This window comes from Ailuropoda melanoleuca, chromosome X (assembly GCF_002007445.2).
Source record: "Ailuropoda melanoleuca isolate Jingjing chromosome X, ASM200744v2, whole genome shotgun sequence".
Taxonomy (NCBI): Eukaryota; Metazoa; Chordata; class Mammalia; order Carnivora; family Ursidae; genus Ailuropoda; species Ailuropoda melanoleuca.
Genome location: NC_048238.1, coordinates 556592 through 576360, shown reverse-complemented (window position 1 = coordinate 576360; position 19769 = coordinate 556592). Strand labels below are relative to the sequence as shown.

At 43.6% G+C, this 19769-nt stretch overlaps 1 long non-coding RNA gene across 1 annotated transcript; it reads left to right on the top strand.

Moving 5' to 3' along the window:
- Positions 1–1178: 1178 nt before the first annotated feature.
- On the top strand, positions 1179–6225 carry LOC117797394. Its single transcript, XR_004622326.1, has 3 exons — positions 1179–1364; positions 5319–5368; positions 5873–6225. It is a non-coding gene; the product is annotated as an uncharacterized LOC117797394 (long non-coding RNA).
- The last annotated feature ends 13544 nt before the right edge of the window (positions 6226–19769 follow it).

The window sequence follows — 19769 nt, the reverse complement described above, 5'->3', positions numbered from 1 at the left end:
CCCCAGATGGCAGATCCTAGAATTGCACAGCGGAGAACAGTCCAGTGGTTGCCTACGGCACCCTGGACAGAACCCCACTCTGAGCCAAGCCCCATCACCGCATCTACAGTCACTCTGCCCAGGACACAACAGCATTCCCCACAACCAGAGCCTGTGCCACCTGCTTCTCTCCTGAAATGCAATCCCCATGCTGTTTGCCCTACCTGTTCCTTTCTCTTCTCAAGGTGTAGCCGAGCATTTGCATCCATGTTCAATGATTTCTTCTCGCCCCTTCCTTACAACATGTATTGACTATGTGTGGACACCACATGGATGTAAGCACAGAGATGAGACTCTTTTCCATGGAGAATGGGTCTCCCCTTTTTCTTCACTCTGCAACCCTAGTTTTGTAGCGCTTGCAAGGATGGCCCAGCCATGTAGCCCACATTTTTCTTATTTCATTTTCCAATCTTTGTCATGCAGAGGGGTGGCCAAGGAAGGTAATTCATGTCATGGGAAACAGCAGTGGTTTTGCGATGAGGTGTTGGGACTCAAAGTTTGAGTTTCAGACTCGAAGTTCTGTGAAGGGGAAATACCTTCCCTTGATTTCTTTCTTCCTTTTTTTGGGTTTTTTCGCTTTTTCTTCTTAGTCTTCCCACCTGGAATGTAGATGTGATGGCAGGAGCTGCAGTAGCTATTTTGTGACGAACCATGAGGGAAAAACAGAAGGAATTCCAAAGACATGCATCCCACTGGTACCTCCAAGCCTCTGTGCCCCAGCCCTGGGCAGCCCACCTGCAGGCTTCTAGTTACCTGAGAGAGAGAGAAAAGTCCCAGGGAGCTTCACTTGCTGTCCCAGGGAGCAGGTGCATGTTCCCGCCACAGTGGGAGACATAGTTCTGACCCCCTGGACATCAGCTCCAGCTGCAGAGGGGCAAGATTCGGATTCCTTCCTACCCCAGCACCAGGATGGCTCACGGCAGAAGCAAGGAATGAAAAGAGAGAAAATAAGAAACCATGAGACCTCATCCATAGAAAACACAGTCACAGTCTCACAGAATTAGCACACACACGCCCTTGGGAGCTGTTTACGTATTTAAAGACTCACGTTGAATCATCATAAAAATATCTCAGGGACAGAGGAGAGGTGGCCAGAAGACATAAAGAAAATGCTGACGTGGGCGATGCATTCTGCCTGCCAAGGGTGCACGCAGCTTCCCTAACCTCACCTGTCTAGCGCAAAGCATTACTTGGAACCAGATAAGAACTCGAGGAGCCAAGAAGGAAGACCGAGTCCACCACAGCAGAGACGGAAAACAGATTAGCGGGGAAGGAGAGGCACGCGGAGGGACAGACACACAGTGCGTGCCACAGGGGACGGCGGGGTAAGTGTTTCTGCATGCTCAGAACCCTGAGCCATAAGAGGTATATCAGCGCATCTGGGATTTTTATTCCGCATGATCTAATTGAAATTGAAGACCGGTAACCTAGCATAATTTTCTAAGCACAGAAAGGATTCTGGTGATATCATCCCCCAAATTGAAACCAAATAGAAAAGACTCCCGACAACCCAATTTATTTCTCCGTGTAGCTGCGTTTCGTGGGCTACACACACTCTAAGTCAGTTTGGTTTTTGTTCGTTTGTTTTTCTGAAAAATCTTTCTAGTCTTTTTTTTTTCCTATTTATTTTTAATTCTACATAAGAAGAAATTGCTAGTAGGAAGAGAAAAAAAATGTGCCATTTGCCTCTCAGAGATTCCTTTTTGTCCAGAGCACTTCATTTTTCAAAGTCTGAAGAATATGTAACAGATGAATGTATTTCCTGTATCACATTTTCTGCTGCATTCAAATTCTTATTCTTGGTTTCTGATTACTAAGAGCGGCCAAATACTGGTCTCTAGGAGCTAAAATAAACCATCACCTCGTGCCAGACAGTTGGACGTACGAGGGGAGGCAGCCATAGTAATTTTTCTTGATAAGACAAGGCAAAGAAGGCATCCTTGTATAAAACTAGGACGCTTTGGATAATTTAGAAGATGATGTAGCTTTCTCTAATAAATGTTTATTTTAAAAAAAAGTAATGATACCATTTTGTTGCCAAAAATAGGGGTCCAGATTCTTACAAAGCTACGACGGTGCTCTTCAGATTTGCGACGGTCATCGCTAGCAGGATTTTGAGGTTGAACGTCACCAGATTATATTTCTCAAAGCTACCTGAATTATGACTTTCATGTTATTATAACAAGGTTATTCTTCAGGTTGAAATTATAATTTTTACTGTAAACCCCTTCTTTCAGTATTTTATGCTTATCCATTATTTTCTGTACTGAATGTTAGTTTTGGCCCAAAAGGGATTTTCTGGGAAAAGTTTCAGAAATCCATTCATCTATTTTTGAACTATCCAACCATGAGGAAATTAAGGGTTTATACACATTAAGACATTTTTCAGATGCCTTTTGGAGATCTTGGTTAGACTTGTATTTTAAAAATGCAGACACGCCGTGGAAAGCGTGTGGAATGACAAATCCTCACTTCTTCCTACCCGGGTAGGTCGTTATAAATGAACTCTCCAGTTACTTAAAATTAGCAGACTGCATAAACACAGTACTGATCACAGCACCGACGAGCTCCCTCTCTCTCCCAGGATATTTCTTAAACTTCGACCCAGTGGAAAGTACCAAGGGATAAGGCATTCTAGGGAAAATATGTCACCTACCCTCAAAACTCAGCATGTATTACAAGTTACACAAACCACAACGTTTCGAAAATAACCATTTAAAGACACACTGTTATTTGAGCACATGTAGTCCAGGCAGGACGAAAGGGAAGAAAAAAAGCCTCAAGTTTCTTCTAAAACAGCTTGCATGCATCATCTTTACACTAAAGCCTATTTCCAGATATATGTGTGTATAAAATGGTATCTATATGTATCTAGGTGAAGATGTGTCCACGTATATGTGCTTTATGCATACAAAAGGTATCTATGTGTTTATATATGTAACAATGTGTGTATACATACCACAAAGATAGATTTGTGTATATATAAAGATATATGCATGTATATATACCTTATGCATACAAAAGATACATACAAAAGATATCTATGTGTATATATATGTAAAAATGTATGCATGTATACATACCTTATGCATACAAAGGATAGATACGTGTATATATATAAACATATGTGTGTATACATACTTTATGCATACAAAAGATACATATGTGTATATATGTAAAGATGTGTCCATATATATATGCCTTATGCATACAAAAGGTATCTATGTGTATATATACATAATGATGTGTATGTGTATACATACCTTTTGCATACAAAAGAGACATGTGTATCTTTTCCATATACAATGTCTGTGAAATCTATATAAATAATCTACATAAATAGATCTATTGATATTAATCTATTAAAACATGAACGAAGGGGCGCCTGGGTGGCACAGCGGTTAAGCGTCTGTCTTCGGCTCAGGGCGTAATCCCGGTCTTCCGGGATCGAGCCCCACATCAGGCTCCTCCTCTGGGAGCCTGCTTCTTCCTCTCCCACTCCCCCTGCTTGTGTTCCCTGTCTCGCTGGCTGTCTCTATCTCTGTCGAATAAATAAATAAAATCTTTAAAATAAAATAAAATAAAATAAACATGAATGAAGTATGTATTGGTAGATACACACATACACACACACACACACACACACATATATATATATATATATATATATAAAGTATGAATGGCCTGGTTTGCTCAGTCAGTGGAACACGTGATTCTTGATCTTGGGGTTGTAGGTTCAAGCTCCACATTGTGGGTACAGATTATTTAAAGTGTGAATGTGAAATAGATAAATAGATACATAAGCATCTGTGAATCTATGAAGATATATATGTACGTATACAAACGTACACATATGTATACAAAAGAGAGACATACACTCATATACATACAAATTCATATAACCTGTGTAAGTGAATATAAGGAAATAGATCTAAAATGTAGATAAAATAGACAGACATTCATATATATATAAATTCATATAATAATCTGTATAAGAAAAATTTTAGAAATAGATCTAAAATCTAGATAAAATAGATGTTCATATATATATATTCATATAATAGATAATCTGTGTAAGTAAATCTGTACAAGTAGATGTAAAATCTGGGTAAAATAGACCTATCTCTATATAATATACAGCATGCATACATGCATAAGCCTATCTATGTATCTATGTAAGGATATATATGATACATATGAATAAACATATATTAAACGAGAGATACATATTATATGTATTTCTATAGTTGTATAGGTATCTATAATCTACGTAAATAAATCTAAATGAATAGATTTTAAATCTAAAAAAATGGATACAAATAGGTACAGCCATCTACATATATAAAAGATACAAACATACACTGGATTCACACGGGACATGAACACGTGTCTGTACACAATAGCACAGCAGCAAAGATGCACTGTCCTGTCATCCCCGCGTGCAGCACTGCACATTAACGCCATACCCCGAGGTATTCCTGTGTTACTATAAAACACGATGAAATGGAATACCGAGAAGGAGCCATGGGCTGGGGGGACACAGCGAGCCGTTGGTAAAAAAGCAGAAGAATTTCAGCTACAAGACAAATACAGCCCGAGGATTGGGTATACCACATGGGGACTCTAGTTGATAACACAGTATCACATCATTGAAATTTGCCAAGAGAACAGATCTTAAAAGCTCTCAACAAAAAAGGGGAAAAAAAAAGAGAAAGAGAGAGAGATAAATATGGAAGGCGATGGGTGTGTGCATTAACTAGACGGGGGGATGTTTTCACAAGGTGCACATGCATCAAATCACCGCAATGCACACTGTGAGTACCCTACAGTTTTATATGTCGATTATACCGTAAGGAAGCTGAAATGATGAAGAGAAGGAGGAGGGAAGGAGGAAGAGAAGATGCCCCAGCCCAATCCAGGCTCCTGGCACCCCAGCCATGCCCCCATGTACCACGAATCCCACCCCTCCCCTCCCCTGGCTGTGATCCCCCACTGCCCACCCCCCAGTTCCCATGGACAACCTCCGAGGTGTAGCCCCCAGACTCTGCATGGCCCCTTTCCCCAGGACCGCAGCCCTAAGTCCTCAATCAACTCTTCCAGGACTTCCCCAACCCACTGAGTTGCTGACAACCAGAACCCAAATACTGCCCACCACGGAAGGCAAATCAACTAGGTCCTGGACACCTATGATGTCCTTACCTGCAAAGATGTGCACATTTCCCCCACAATTTAACTTTCTGGCACACAATTATACTTGTCTTCCTCTCTCTGGGATATAGGCGCTGTCCCTTCCATGCAGCTGGGGTCCATCCCGCAGAAACTCCATGAGGTATGAAGACCAACTTCCATTATGGGCTGGCGTCCTCTCAAAATGCATATATTGAAGCTCTAACCCCCGAGACCTCAGAATGTGAACGTGTTTGGAAACAGGGCCGTTGCAGATGTCATTAATTAAAATGCCATAGTGAGGGCAGACCCTATTCCAATGTGACTGGTGTCCTCGTAAAAGAGGGAAATTTGGACACAGGCACAGAATGTCACAGGAAGTTTATGATGCTAAATAGAAGACCCAAGGCCACATCTACAAGTGCCAGAACCCGAGCATGGCATCCATCCACATTTCTTTTGGAAAGGGGAAGGAGCCCAAATCAAACTGCAAGGAAAGGGATGGCAGCAACATGACTTTCATGCCAACATGTGTTTAGACAGAACGGTTGGTAAGAATGTGGCATGTTCCCCTTGCATGAAAAGATGGTGTGCCTCAAAGCAACATACCAACAGGGCGACCCCCGGGTGTTTGCTCCAGATTTGTTGACTGAATTATTCCCTCCAGGGTCAGCGTGGCCCCAGATGGTAAAGCGCCAGAATGCGGGAACATAAAAGACTTAGGAAGTCAACATCCTCACCACTTCCCTTGCAAAATCTCCCTAGGAAGTCGCGGGCCACGGACTCAGAGAATCCTGGTCTGATGGCTAGGAGGTGGAAGACCTCTTAACTGGGCACCAGGAGACCAGCAACCCAAGGAGATGCAGCCTCACGAAGGAGGGATGGTATGGCTGCTGGCCTTGAGGAGCCAAGAACAGCCGTGGAAAATCTCATCTGCTTCCTTTATCATGATGAGCACAGAGCAGTGCACACAATGGTTGAATCACCACAGTGCACGTCTGAAACTAATATAACACCACACATTAACCACACTGGAACAAAATTGAAAAACTTAATAAAAAAATAAAACAAAATAAATAAAATAATAAAATGAAATCTGCTTCCTAAAGCCCTCTTGACTGATGCTTGGGAGAAAAAAACACAAACCCAAAACAACACAGGATCTCTCCTCCACCTGGCGATCTCTATTACCTTTCCTTAATCCTTTTCGAAATTATGAAGACCCGCCTTCCGTTTCCCCAAACCACACTGAGCCCTTGATTGTGGGAAATCATCTGAGAAACTCCTCCACTTGGCCGTCCCGCATGACAGAGCATCTTGCCAAGTTCCAAACCGGCCCCCGCTCTGCATTTGGAATTTAGGGCCCTTGGGACTTTCCCAGAACAAATGCAGACTTTTTCAAACAAAATGTCTTGATTATTCTGGATGAAACTTCTGAATTTATTGTAAGAAAAGAAAAATCCAATTTTTCATGAGCCTTGAGACTAAGACAATATTACACAATCCTTCATTTCTCAAAAANAGGTTTTTTTTTTTTTTTTTTTTTTGGCTGTGAGGATTAGTGTTTCTTGCGTTGTTACAAACTCTTCTATTTCCTTTGGGGACAAATTATGTATAATGTGAGCCTTGAGACTAAGACAATATTACACAATCCTTCATTTCTCGAGGAATTTGCCAAGTCTCTGCCCAGATGATGACACTATTCTTTTCACTGGAGACATCCGTGGCCCAAAAAGACACAAAGAAGCATTTTCAATTGCTAAGTGCTGCATTTGGCATCCATGGAGGTGCAGAGAAGTTGGCACGCACAGCGACAAACTGACTTCTCACAGGCTCCGGGGTTTCCTAGGGACTAGTGGGGTCTTGAGGTTCAGCCTCTGACCCAAGAGTGGAATTGTCTTCAGTTTCCTCTGAGTGGAAATCCAGGATCTGCATGGATATGTCCAGTGACAGGAAACTCAGCCCTTCCTTAAGAAGCCATCCCAGGGCTGCCTGGGTGGCTCAGTCAGTTAAGTGTCTGGCTCAGTCATGATCTCAGGGTCCTGGAATCAAGCCCTGCAGTGGGCTCCTTGCTCAGCAGAGTGTCTGCTTCTCCCTCTCCCGCTTCCTGCTCTCTCTCTCGCTCACTCTCTCTCTCAAACAAATAAATAAAGTCTTTTAAAAAGAGAGAGAGAAGCCATCCCATTCTTAGACAGCTCTGGTATTTACACATCCCTCCTTCGTGTGGACCTGAAATTGGTCTCCCGAGGGCCTGATTCCTCATCCTGTGCGTTGGACCACAAAGGGCAGATCAAATGGCTCTTCTGCACGGCTGACTTCCAAATATTTGAAAGGAAACATCACATCCTTTCCTAACTGCTCCTTGCCTGGGAGGTTTTTACTTTGGGGGCCGAATATCTCCAGATATTCTCCAAATGCAGAGGATTCCAAAAAGTGTTACAATCACCATCATGCTGTCTTCTCCCCATCCAGTTTCTGTCTGATTGCCACTCCGAGTCCTTCTCCACGTAGCACCTGGCCAGCTCAGGATGAAAGGGGGCCATTTATTATGGTCAAAGATCACATTGGTATCCCTAGCAACCATGTCATGTGTGCACACGTGTGCACACACACCTTATGCATTCATGTGAATGCACATACATGTACATATACACACATTAAATATCCCCTCAACAAGAATCTTCAGTGTCCTTTATATGCCCTAGTGCTAAATCACATCTCTTCCTCTCCATCCTTCCATGCTAATGTTTTTGGTAGTGAGTAAGATAGATTTTAACTCCAAAATATTGATAATTATATTAAATGTAAACTGGCTAAATGCTCCTTAAAAAACAGAGATCATCAACCTAGATTTAAATAACACCGTGATATGCTGCCTAGAAGAGACACATCTAAAATATAAGGAGGGGCGCCTGGGTGGCACAGCGGTTAAGCGTCTGCCTTTGGCTCAGGGCGTGATCCCGGCGTTATGGGATCGAGCCCCACATCAGGCTCCTCTGCTATGAGCCTGCTTCTTCCTCTCCCATTCCCCCTGCTTGTGTTCCCTCTCTCGCTGGCTCTATCTCTGTCGAATAAATAAATAAAATCTTTAAAAAAAAAAAAAATAAAATATAAGGAAACAAAATGAAGAGTAAACAGTTGGAAAAAAAAATATTGTGCATACTTATTGTTTGCAGATTCTGTTTCTGCAAATTCACCTACTTGATAAAATGTATTTGTAACTCCAAAATCGGTACTCACAATGGGTTCCCATTTATTTGCAAATGTGGACCGTGCAGTGGAAAATTTGAGTCATGCAACACACCCACTCCCCACCGAGGACAAACAAGCCTACCCACTGCCTTCTTTGTCAGTTCTCACACTGTAAACAACTGTCCTTTTCTTTGTGTGTTTAGTGCCATAATGCCTGCACTTTGGGTGCTTTTTTTTGGTAATTTTGCTATTTAAAATGGCCCGCAAGTATAGCGCTGAACTACCATCTACTGATCCTAAGTATAAGAAGGCTGGGGTGTGCCTTACAGAGAAAATGGGTGTGTTACACGAACTTCATTCAGGCATGACTTCTAGTACTGTTGGCTATAAGTTAACACTGATGAATCAACAATATAGACTCAATAAGGTGTCTTTAAAGAGAAACACACATAAAGTTATGCTTTGATCAATCAATGAAAATGTTGCAACAGAATGCTCACAGGAACCTAACCCTATATTTCCTATAGGATCAATGCCTCCATACTTACTAATTCATTGTGTCTAGGGACTTTATAGAACATATCTACCGTAAATGACAATTTACTACACTGCAAATATTAGCTAAAAAAAACTAATGAGGATGTATTAGTATCAAAGTAGGACTTAGTAAAAATAAATAAATATTAAAGAGGAGAAAAACTTTTTAATGAAAAAAGACTCAATTCACCAAGAATAGGAAACAGTTATAAACTTTTATGCACTGAATAACAAAGATTCAAAATAGATAAAGCAAAAATTGGTAAAATGAAAGTAAACAAGTCCATAATTTTGGTAGCACATTTTAACATACTTTCTTAGTAGTAGATAGAACAAACATGTCAAAACTCAGTGTACATCTAAGATTTTAATTTTGTTCAAATCTCATACCCTCTATTTGCCTAGTGGGTAGATTTATAACTCTATTCTTAATAACTGCAGAATATTTACCACTTTTAAGCACCCATGAAACATTTATAAGTTTAACCATATGCTGGACCATTAAACAAATTACTATAAACATCAGAGATTGAAATAATACAAAGTACATTTTCTAGGTCCTGTGCAATTGAACTGGAAATAAATAACAAAAAAGGCAACTAGAAAATCCCATAAGTGAAAATTAAGAACTGAACTTTCAAATAACTGGTGAGGCAAAGAGGAAGTCAAAATTAATATTAAAAAGTATTCCATTCTGAATGGTAATAAAGCCTACTCACGCTTAAGAGCAGCTTAAGCAGAGTTGTGTGGGAGAATTTACAGCCCTAAATTTTTCTTTTACAAAAAGGAAAATGAGTGAAAATCATTAAGTTAAGAACCTATCTGAGGAAGTTAGAAAAAAAAATAAACCTAAAGAAACAATAGAAATTAATGAATTACACAATAAACATAACACAGAGAAAATCAAAAGAACCAAAATTGGTTGTGTGGAAGACTGATAAAAATTATATAACCCTGACAAGATTTACTAAGAAAAAAATAAAAGACTAGACATTAAAAAGCAATATCAGAAGGATATGCCTGTAGATCCCATACCATATTTTAAAAAATGAGTGTGAAAAACAACCGATGTCAAAATTAAAACCTTAGATAAAATGGACATGTTTTTAGGAATAAAAACATAAATTAAAGACATGTACTGTATAATTTAAATTTTTCCCAAAGGGAAATTGCCAGGTTCAGATATCTTTGTTAGTATATTTAACAAATGTTTAAGGAAGAAAAAAATGCCAACTTTATACAAACTCTTCCAAAATCTACAAGATGGAATGCTTCCTGAACTTATGTTTATGAGGCCAACCAGAGAATTATTAAAAAAGCAATTTGCAAGTCAGTCTCATTTAAGAACAAAAATGAAAGCATTAGGAAATTAAATCTAGGAATGTCTGAATTTTTTTTAAAAAAGGAAAAACAAAGGAATAGCAAGTTGGGTTTATTCCCACAATGCAAATTTTATTAAGCCTTTGCAAAAAAAAAATCAGTGGAATTCATCATGTTAACAGAATAAAGGAGAGGGTGGAAAACCATAAGTCATCTCAATAAATGACAAAAAAGCAAGTGACAACTTTTGACAAAATTTTTATGATTTTAAAAACCATTTGCAGCATATGAAATGTGATATGTTTAAATTGATACTGGGAAGGAGACAAAGATGCCCACTATTACTGCTTCTATCAATCTTGTACCGGAGTTCCTAGCCAGTGCAATAAGACAAGAAAAAAAAAATGGAGGGAAGGAGAGAAGGAAGGAAAGGAGGTAATAATTGTTTATAAGTAATATGATTGTATGCATAAAAACATCCAAATTATTTTACAAATCAACTATTAGAATTAATTATTTGTTTAACAAGTTTTCTGGATACTAGGTCAATATAAAAAAAATCAACTGTATTTCTACTATTGGCAAAAATGAGTTAGCAAAGAGCACTTGTAAAAGACATAATTTTATAATTTACTTTACTTAGTATACAAAGATCAAATACACTGTATATTTGTAAGACTTTTACCCAGAACACTGCGAAACATTAAAAGAAATAAGTGATGACCTACACAAATTTAAGAATTTACTATATTCATAGATGTGAATGTTTGGTATTATACAGATGTCAATTCTCCTCAAATCATCTATAGATTTAATGCATTGGTAATCAAAATTCCAACTTGCAGTTTCTGAGAATTAACAAGAGGATTCCAAAATTTATCGGAATACCCTAAAGGCTGTGGCTCACTAAGGTACTTTCGAAGAACAAGGCAGAAAAACGTCTTCTTTCAGATATCAGGAATTACCATAAAAGTGTCCTAATACTTTTTAAAAGAACTTATTTATTTATTTGTCAGAGAGAGAGCACAAGCATGGGGAGCGGCAGGCAGAGGGAGAAGTAGGCTCCCTGCCAAGCAAGACATGGGGCTCAATCCCAGGACCCCGGGATCATGACCTGAGCTGAAGGCAGACTCTTCACCGACTGAGCCACCCAGGCATCCCAAAAACATCATAATTAAAATAGCATTGGCACATGGGTGGATAGATGAGCAGAACCATATATGGACAGTTTTACAAAGGGGACATTCAAGAACAGTGGGGAAGGTGTGGGTATTTTAATTAATGACACGAAAGCTTTCTATCCATTCAGAAGAAAAAACAAGTCCAGCGTGACCTCAATCTCAGACCCTGTACAAAAATAAATTGCGGGAGAGTTACCAATTTCAGGGTCAAGGTAAAGCAATATTTCTTGTTGTGGATTGAAGATCTGTGCCCCCTCACCCCCACCAAATTCCTATGTGGAAGTCCTACCCTCTCCCACCCGATGGGGTGGTATTTGGATGTGGAGCCTTTGGGAGGTAATTATGGTTAGAGGAGGTCATAAGGGTAGGGCCCCATGATGGGATTAGCGTCTTTACAAGGAGACACACCCGAAAGCATGGTCTCTCTATCTCTCTTCCATGTGAAGACACATCCACAAGAGAGAGTCTTCACCAGGAACCAAGAACACTAGCATCTCGATCTTAGATTTCCAGCCTTCAGAACTATTAGAAAATAATTCCTATCGTCTGTGCCAGTCCATCTGTGGTGTTTTGGGATGACACCTAGGGCAGCCTAATGCACTGCTTTTTAAAAATAATGACATAGAAGGACATCTTCCTGGTTTGGCGGTAGGGGGATGGTGCCGAGACCAACATTTTTTAAATAGGGAAGAGGTAGTAACCAACAAGGAAAAAAAAGATGATGCGTTGAATTACAGTAAAAGGAGGACTGTCTGTTTATTTAGGATGCTTTTAAAAAGGGCGAACAAGCCACAGAAAGAGAGAAAAGAGTTGCAAAATATGTAATTGGCACAGTGCTTGCATTCCGATGACGGAACTTGTAAAAATCAGTGAGAACTCATTCTGAAGGGAAAATGGGCTTAATCCTTGACATGCATTATGCACTCCAAGTGAGGCATCCTATCCTTGATGATAAATGTTTTCAAAACGCACCGGGGACCGATGTCTGCAGGCAACTCAGCGGAACCACAGATAAAAGAGCTGACCCCTTCTTGGCTCGAATGCTGTCACTTCATTTAATTTGCTGGTGGTGGTTGCCTAGATTCACGGTCTCTTTGGTTCTCTGGAAACGAAAGTGGAAGACGTGGTGCAGGAATTTTGGGATCAGCTGCCCCTCAGCTGCCCCTACAGCAATACTGGGACCACCTGCCCCTCGACCATAGACAGGAAACCATCTTCAGAAGCAAAGAAGGTGGTGTGATTGTTCTTCTGTTCTTTGCCCCTGAGAAGCTGGCTCTAAAATTTAATCAAGGGATGTGCTGAGACCCTCCTAACGGGGCAATCGTGAGCACCTCACTTGGGAGCAGCCCTTGAGAGATTTGTGCCGCAGAGCAGTGTAAGGGTCTGCCGTTGGCGGTGCCCACATGAGCTATGGACCCTGAACATGGAATACGCAACGTGTGTGTCTGCTTATTGCCGATTCAGCCATCCCCACAGATCACTGGAGAGGTGCTCCGGCAGCCTTAGAAAGTCATCCTCATCAAATAAGATTTATTAAGTGCCTCTGCACGCCCAGCGTCCCGCAAGAGCCCGGGACGAACCCCAAAGTTGGAAAACCCCTCTGCATGCCAGGGTGCCCTTCGAAGCCCAGGCTTCATTTGCGACTTTGGAGCGTGCGCCAACGAAATGAGAGGAGAGCTCGGTGGGACCTCTGACTCTCGCAGCTGACCGTTAAGCCCGACACAGACGTGGGAGCCGTGGTGTGCCTCCCTCCAGGATGCAAGCATCATCTCTCTGCTGGTTTAAAATCCACGTTTTATGGGATTCATCAACACTAGACAGGCACTTGGCAGGAAGGGACTCACCTTCGCTGGCTCTGGTGTAGCAGACCTGCATGCACCTGCTGTCCTCTCGATGTCATTTCATGGGGTTTCAGAACGCATGCATTGTGTCTACACTAACTAGGTCTCTGGTCAAGAGGCACAACGCCTCAGGGCTCAGACAGAGCCTGCAAATAAACAGGAGACACCAAGGCACGAGCATGCTGTGTGGGACTCCAGCAAACCCAACTTCTAAAAAGAATTCTGTAATTGTAGCATGGGATGCCCTCCCTGGTCCAAGCACCGTCTGAGCTGTTTAAATCCGCCGTCTCATTCCGATGATGTTTACAGCCGCCGTTCCAGACAGAGACAAGTGCTGCACCATTATAGGCGGGAAGGGGACTCAGCAAAGGTAAGCAACATGCTCATGGCAAACGGCCCCGTACGTAGGGATGCAAAGCCCCCTCTCTCCCTGCAAAGCCCAGGCCTCTCTTCCATAACGTGCACCTTTTGTGATCATTGTCACCACGGACTGAGCCGTGTCCGTTCCCAAGTGGCCTGGCCATCCCTCAGCTTGTGGAATGAATCCACGAATGAACGAATGAATGGAGATGTAGGCGGATAGCATTCCAGTCTCTGCAAGGGATTTGCAAACTCCAAACGAGGGACAGTGTCATGCAGAAGAAACGAGGACCGTTTTGCTGCGCCCGAGCACGGGGAAGCCTGGACGTCTCTGCATGCCTCTGCGCTGGGACCCCTTGGGAAGGATGAGCGCCTTCCCATGACGTCCTTCAGGGAAAGGGAGGACAGAGACATCACACACGTGGAGGCAGGATCTTGCAGGCTTGTACGGGATGGAGGAGAAGACAGGGAACGTAAAGCCCGTCGCCCATCACCTGCAGCAGGAGTGGTATCCTGGACGGGAACACGGCCATCGGGGAGCCACCAGCAAGGAAATCCCGGCGTTGGAAAAACAAGGCAGCCTCTACTGTTTGCACCCTGAGAGGAGACAGACACGTAGGTGGGGGTCCGGATTGAAAAACTGGCCCCCTTAAGAGGCGCCGATTGCTAATGACTGGGCACTGGGGTGTGGTGGGAAAATGGAGGGAATTTGGGTCTAAATCAAGATAGAAACGGTCAGTCCCCAAAGCAGGATCAACATGGCAGCAGGGTGAACGACGTGAGGCAGCACTCTCCCTATGGGGACACCCCGTGCATCCCCCATAGATGCCCCTAGGAATGGTCCGGCAACGGCCAGCACACTCCCCTGACCAGCCAGTGCCCACCGGCCACTTAGGGAGCCCACCTTGCCTTGTATGCGAACCCGGGGACACGATAACCCAGCGGCCACCGGATCCCGCAAGGTGCCCGCGATCGCGGTGTTCGCTCAGAAAACCGTTCACCCGGGACTCCGCGCACCAGACCTCCTATTTCAAGTGGGCGATGAACGTGTCACGCAGGGGGCTGCGTCCGAGCTTAATCACTGCTAATACAATAAAGCCACACTTTAAAATATTATTAACCTCATCTGTCTCGATTTGGGGCTAATAGACCATCACGGGCACATTGTCTCACACCTGGCACGTATGCACATTTTTATTAATCCACTCTTCTAAGGGGGCGGAAAAATTTTTTTTTCTTTTTTTCTTTCCCTCCGAAGGGAAACCAACGGCAGCCCTGGGCGCGCGTGGCTACAGGTTACAGAGGGCACTAATTAAATGTCAGGCTTGACAGATTAAAATTATGAAATTTAAAATCGCCGAGAAGCCCTTTGTCATTGTCAAATTAGAAGTCAGGGTGATGAGGCACGCACGAGTGAGGGTGATAATGGATTGAATGGCAATGGGGTGTAGCAGCAGCTTTCCCTGCATCCAGATCAGCCCGGAGTTCGCGGCAAAGGCGGGGGGCTGCATTGCACATTCCGGCGGAGCGCGGGGCGGCCCGCAGCATCCGTAATGCAGGCATCAATGCACCTGGGTGCGAGGCGGGGAGCCGGGCGCAGGCAGGGTGTGGACGATGTTGGGGACTCGCATTCTACAACGGGCTGATTTATGGGTTCACATCTGGAAGGGACAGAGCCCCCCCACCCACCCAGCACACACACACCCCTCTCTGTGTTGAGAACAGAGGGACACCCTGGATTCGATAACGGCATACCGTGCCTTCAGTCCCGATAATGCAATTGATTTTACAGCAATTCAAAGTCTCGTGTGGCTCTTGGAAAAGGCAACCCCCAATGCGTGGTCAGTGGTGTGTGTTCTAGAACGTTCTAGACACATCACAGTATCAGCGGCTTCTTCTGTCGCGGAAATTGGAAGAGCCCCATAGGGGCCTGCCCAGGGGACAGGCGCCCCCTCCGCCTGCTCCTCTGAGCCCCCACGCCCACCCCTCCGGTGAGGTGAGGGGATGTTCCGATTTCCTCCGGTCTACACGGTACCAAGACGGCAGCCCGCAAAGCATGAAGAATTCCTTGTGAATAATTCAGCACCTGTAAATGATGAAATATGACACCTTTCAAAGACATTCTGTAGCATTATATGTCTTAAGAAAATCTCTCTCCTTCTAGAAGAGCTTTCGGTTCGAGAAATGCTAAACTGCGGAGCTCAAAATCCCCTCCCTGCAGTGTACGGAAATCTCCCCAGGCGCAAGGGCGGGGGTGCCCACTGCTGAATGCCGCGGGTCTGGCCCCATGGGCTGTGGGGATGGGGACACACAGGACACAACAAGGGATGCCCCCCACCAGCTGCCTCTGGTTGGGACAGACACACCTGCAACAGAGCCGAGAGCAGGAACGGCCCGGCAAGCAATCTCAAGGATGTCGAATACGGGGTGGAGTGGGCTACGGGCTCCAATGCCTCTTTCCCATTGCGCAATCTTGAACATCCCCATTGTAATCCATGCTTTAAAACTCCTTGTACTTATTGTGGTGAAATGGATATAACATAAGGTTTACCATTAGTGACAGGAAGTGCGTTCACCATCCTACACAACCCTCACAACCATCTGCATCCCAAATGTTCTCATCCCGCCAAAGCAGACCGTGTTCCCATTAGCTGTCACCTATGTATTCCCAGTCCCCAGCCTGTGGTGACCATTGATTCACTTTCTGTCTCTATGGATTTCCCTGTTTTGGACGTTTCATATAAATGGAACCATGGACAATGTGGACTTTGGTGTTTGCTTCCCTCCCTAAGTGTCGTGTCTTCAAGGTCCATCCACGTGGTAGCAGATGTCAGAGCTCCGTTCCTTTATGTGGCTGAGTTTTATTCCCCCCATATGGACGGACCACATTCTGCTCATCCATCCACCCACTGGTGGAGATTGGGGTCGTTTCCATGCTTTGGCTGTTGTGAATAGTGTCTCCATGAATACATGTGTACATGTATCTCTTTGGGGTCCTCTTGTTAATTATCTTGGGTAGATAACAAGGTGTGAACTTGCCGAGTCATAAGGTAAGTCCATGTTCAAATTTGTGAGGAAAAACCACGCTGTGTTCTAGGGCAGCTAAACCGCTTTCCGTCCATGCCAGCAATGCACAAGGGGTTCTGATTTTCCACGTCCTCACCAACACTTGGTATGTCCATTGTTGGTAGTAGTACAATTGTCCTCATAATTATGGTCCCTCATAATTAAGTGTATAAAGTAGCATCTCACTGAGCCTTCTGTTGCATTTCCCCGACGACGATAAGCATACTCTCACGTGTTTGTTGGTCGTCTGTATGTCTGCTGGAGAGCAATGTCTATTCAAGTCCTCTGTCCACTTGCTAATTGGGTTGTTTCTCTCCTTGCTGTTGAGTTTATAGCACACCTTTTATAAGCTTAGCTTTTGACCTTTTAAAGTAATTCTCTTAGTTTGTGCAAGACCTGTGTTTCTTCTACCATAGACTCTTAAGTGCGTGAGGACGAACAATTATGGGGACTGCATAGAATCCTAAAGCTGGAAGGCCCTTCAAGGTTTGTAGTCAAACTCCCTCATTTTGGGCAACTGCAACCCATGAGGGATGTCCAGTGGGCTGCAGTCCATCAATGCAGGAGAATCTTCTTTCTTAGTCTTTGCATCTTCTCCTTCACAAAATAGCACCTCTGTCTGCCAAGAACTGGCATGTGGTGCCTTCCGAGGCTGACGAGTGTCCCTAAACTCACATCCGTGCAAAATCTTAGGATGTGACATTATTCGGAAATAGGATCTTTGCACATGCGATCAAGTTAAAATGAGATCATCTCAGTGTAGCATGGCCCTAAGTCCAATGACAGGGGTCCTTGTAAGAGACAGAAGAGGAGACACAAACACAGAGGACAAGCCACGAGATGGAAGCAGAGATGGGAGGGATGCCGCCACCAGCCCAGGGACACCTGGAGCCCCAGAAGCTGGAAGAGGCAGAAAGCACCCTCCCCTGGAGCCTCTGGAGGGAGCATGACTCTGCCCCGCCTGGATCTCAGCAGCCCTGCCCCGCCTGGATCTCAGCAGCCCTGCCCCGCCTGGATCTCAGCAGCCCTGCCCCGCCTGGATCTCAGCAGCCCTGCCTCACCTGGATCTCAGACTCTGATCTCCAGAGCCAAGGGAGGATGGAAGGAATTCCTGTTGTTCTAAGCTGCCCAGTGTGTGGACACTTGTTATTGCTGCTCTAGGAAATTCAGACACTGGCCCGCAAAAAATAGAATTAATAGCCACACTTGTGAGCCCTCAGCCTGTGCCTGATGCTGATGTCAGTCTTCCACATGCCTAGTTTTATTCCCACATCACAGCAGCCCCACATATATTGCCCCCATTTTTCAGATACAGAAGTGACACCCATGAGGGTAACAGACTAGCCCAGCAGCAGGATCTGGTTAGTAGGCTCAGACCTGAGTCCAGAGTCCTCACCCTAAATCACAATCCACTGCCTTCTGCTCCAGATGGAAACTCATTCCTTTTACAAACATATTTGTTATTGTCCCAAAACACAAAACACTTTCTCTCTCTAGAATACCTGGGCACCAGCTCTCGCTTGACCCACTCTCTCTCTGCACTGAATCCCCCCAAAGCCTCTCCAGGGCCAGCCAATTAGTAGACAATCAAATGCATGTGTGTCCATGAATGGACAAACATGGAGCTTAAACAGGGGCTCTTTGTTTTGGTGCATTTTCTTGACACTGTTTTTTTCTCTGTGTCCCCAGAAGATGGCATTTGAATTTTTCCAAGTCTTAGAACTTGCTTTTATGATCTATTTTATATAAAACACATAATTAAAAACTGAAATCAGGGACTCTTTTAAAGGAGAATAGTATTAAGGAGGTACTGGTGAAGAGGGGAAATTTTTTATTTAGCTGTCCGACAGAAGATTCTTTTTTAGATGTAACAGAACAATACAGTTAGTGTTTGATCCGATCACAAAAAGCAAAAGAATGAAAAATGTGTACAGTGCACATAGAAAAACGAGATGTTCGCTGGCACAACTCTATATTTCCAAAACAACGCTTCTAAAATTACCCAGTTATTGAAACCTATACAAAAACAGAGGTATGTTAATAATAATTAACACCCATCTCAAGATTCTTAATTGATCATGAAGGTCCTTTGTGCCATAAAAGTCAGCACTCAGAGGGTCTAGGGATGATTGGGGGTTCCTTTCCAGGGGCCAAGATTCTGCCTCCCATGTTTGCCAACCTGGATGGCACATTCAAGAGGAATGGAGAGATGTTGGGTACAGCTCTGATGGAGCAAGCCCTCAGAAAGGGAAAATGCATAATCGGCTGGAAAACCGTGGAGAATTCACAAAGGAGTCTGACAAAGACCCCAAGAGGCTCCTTGTGAACCACCATTTGCATCCATCTTGGCATTTGGCCGTCTCCAGTCCATGACATGCATGCATGTTCTCCATCTGAACAGAGCCCCACCTGGAACGCCCCAACCTCACCATGTACTTGGCTCCTCCAGTTGATCTTCATGACATGTGAGACTTCACGTGACCTCTGAGAACCCAGTCACAGCTGTATCATGTGAGATGCATCCACGACATCCAGAAAAACCAGGTAGTGAATCACTCTGACCTTCTGGTCTTTGCAAACTGGTAGAGGAGGGGCTGGGAGCCTCATCTAAACAAAACAATAATTAACAGGACATGGAAGAATATTTCAGCTACATTGAGCTCAAGTATTTATGTACCAAACGCAATTTCCACGTCCTTTTATCTTTCCATCAGCCTCGTTTATTGAGTGGGTCAGCGGAGAAGGGTGGTTGCTGGTTTTAATCCCCAGGCCTCACAAATTCACAGGGATTTCTGTCCTCACTCCATCCAAGTTACTCAGAATCTGTGTTCCTATGTCATAAAGATTGCTAAGAAGTGGTGAGAATAGAGTCCATTTTGTTTAAATGTAGGTTAATCCCAAACTGATCTTTGCACTATTTCTCTTCTTCATCATTTCCTACCACTTACATTTACCACACGTAAGTTTTGCATTTTACAAGTTCTAAAGAAAGGTTCTAAACCTGAGACTGTTCATTAAAATACAGTAGGTATTCTCCAACCCATCACGCTGAAGGGCTTAAACCCTC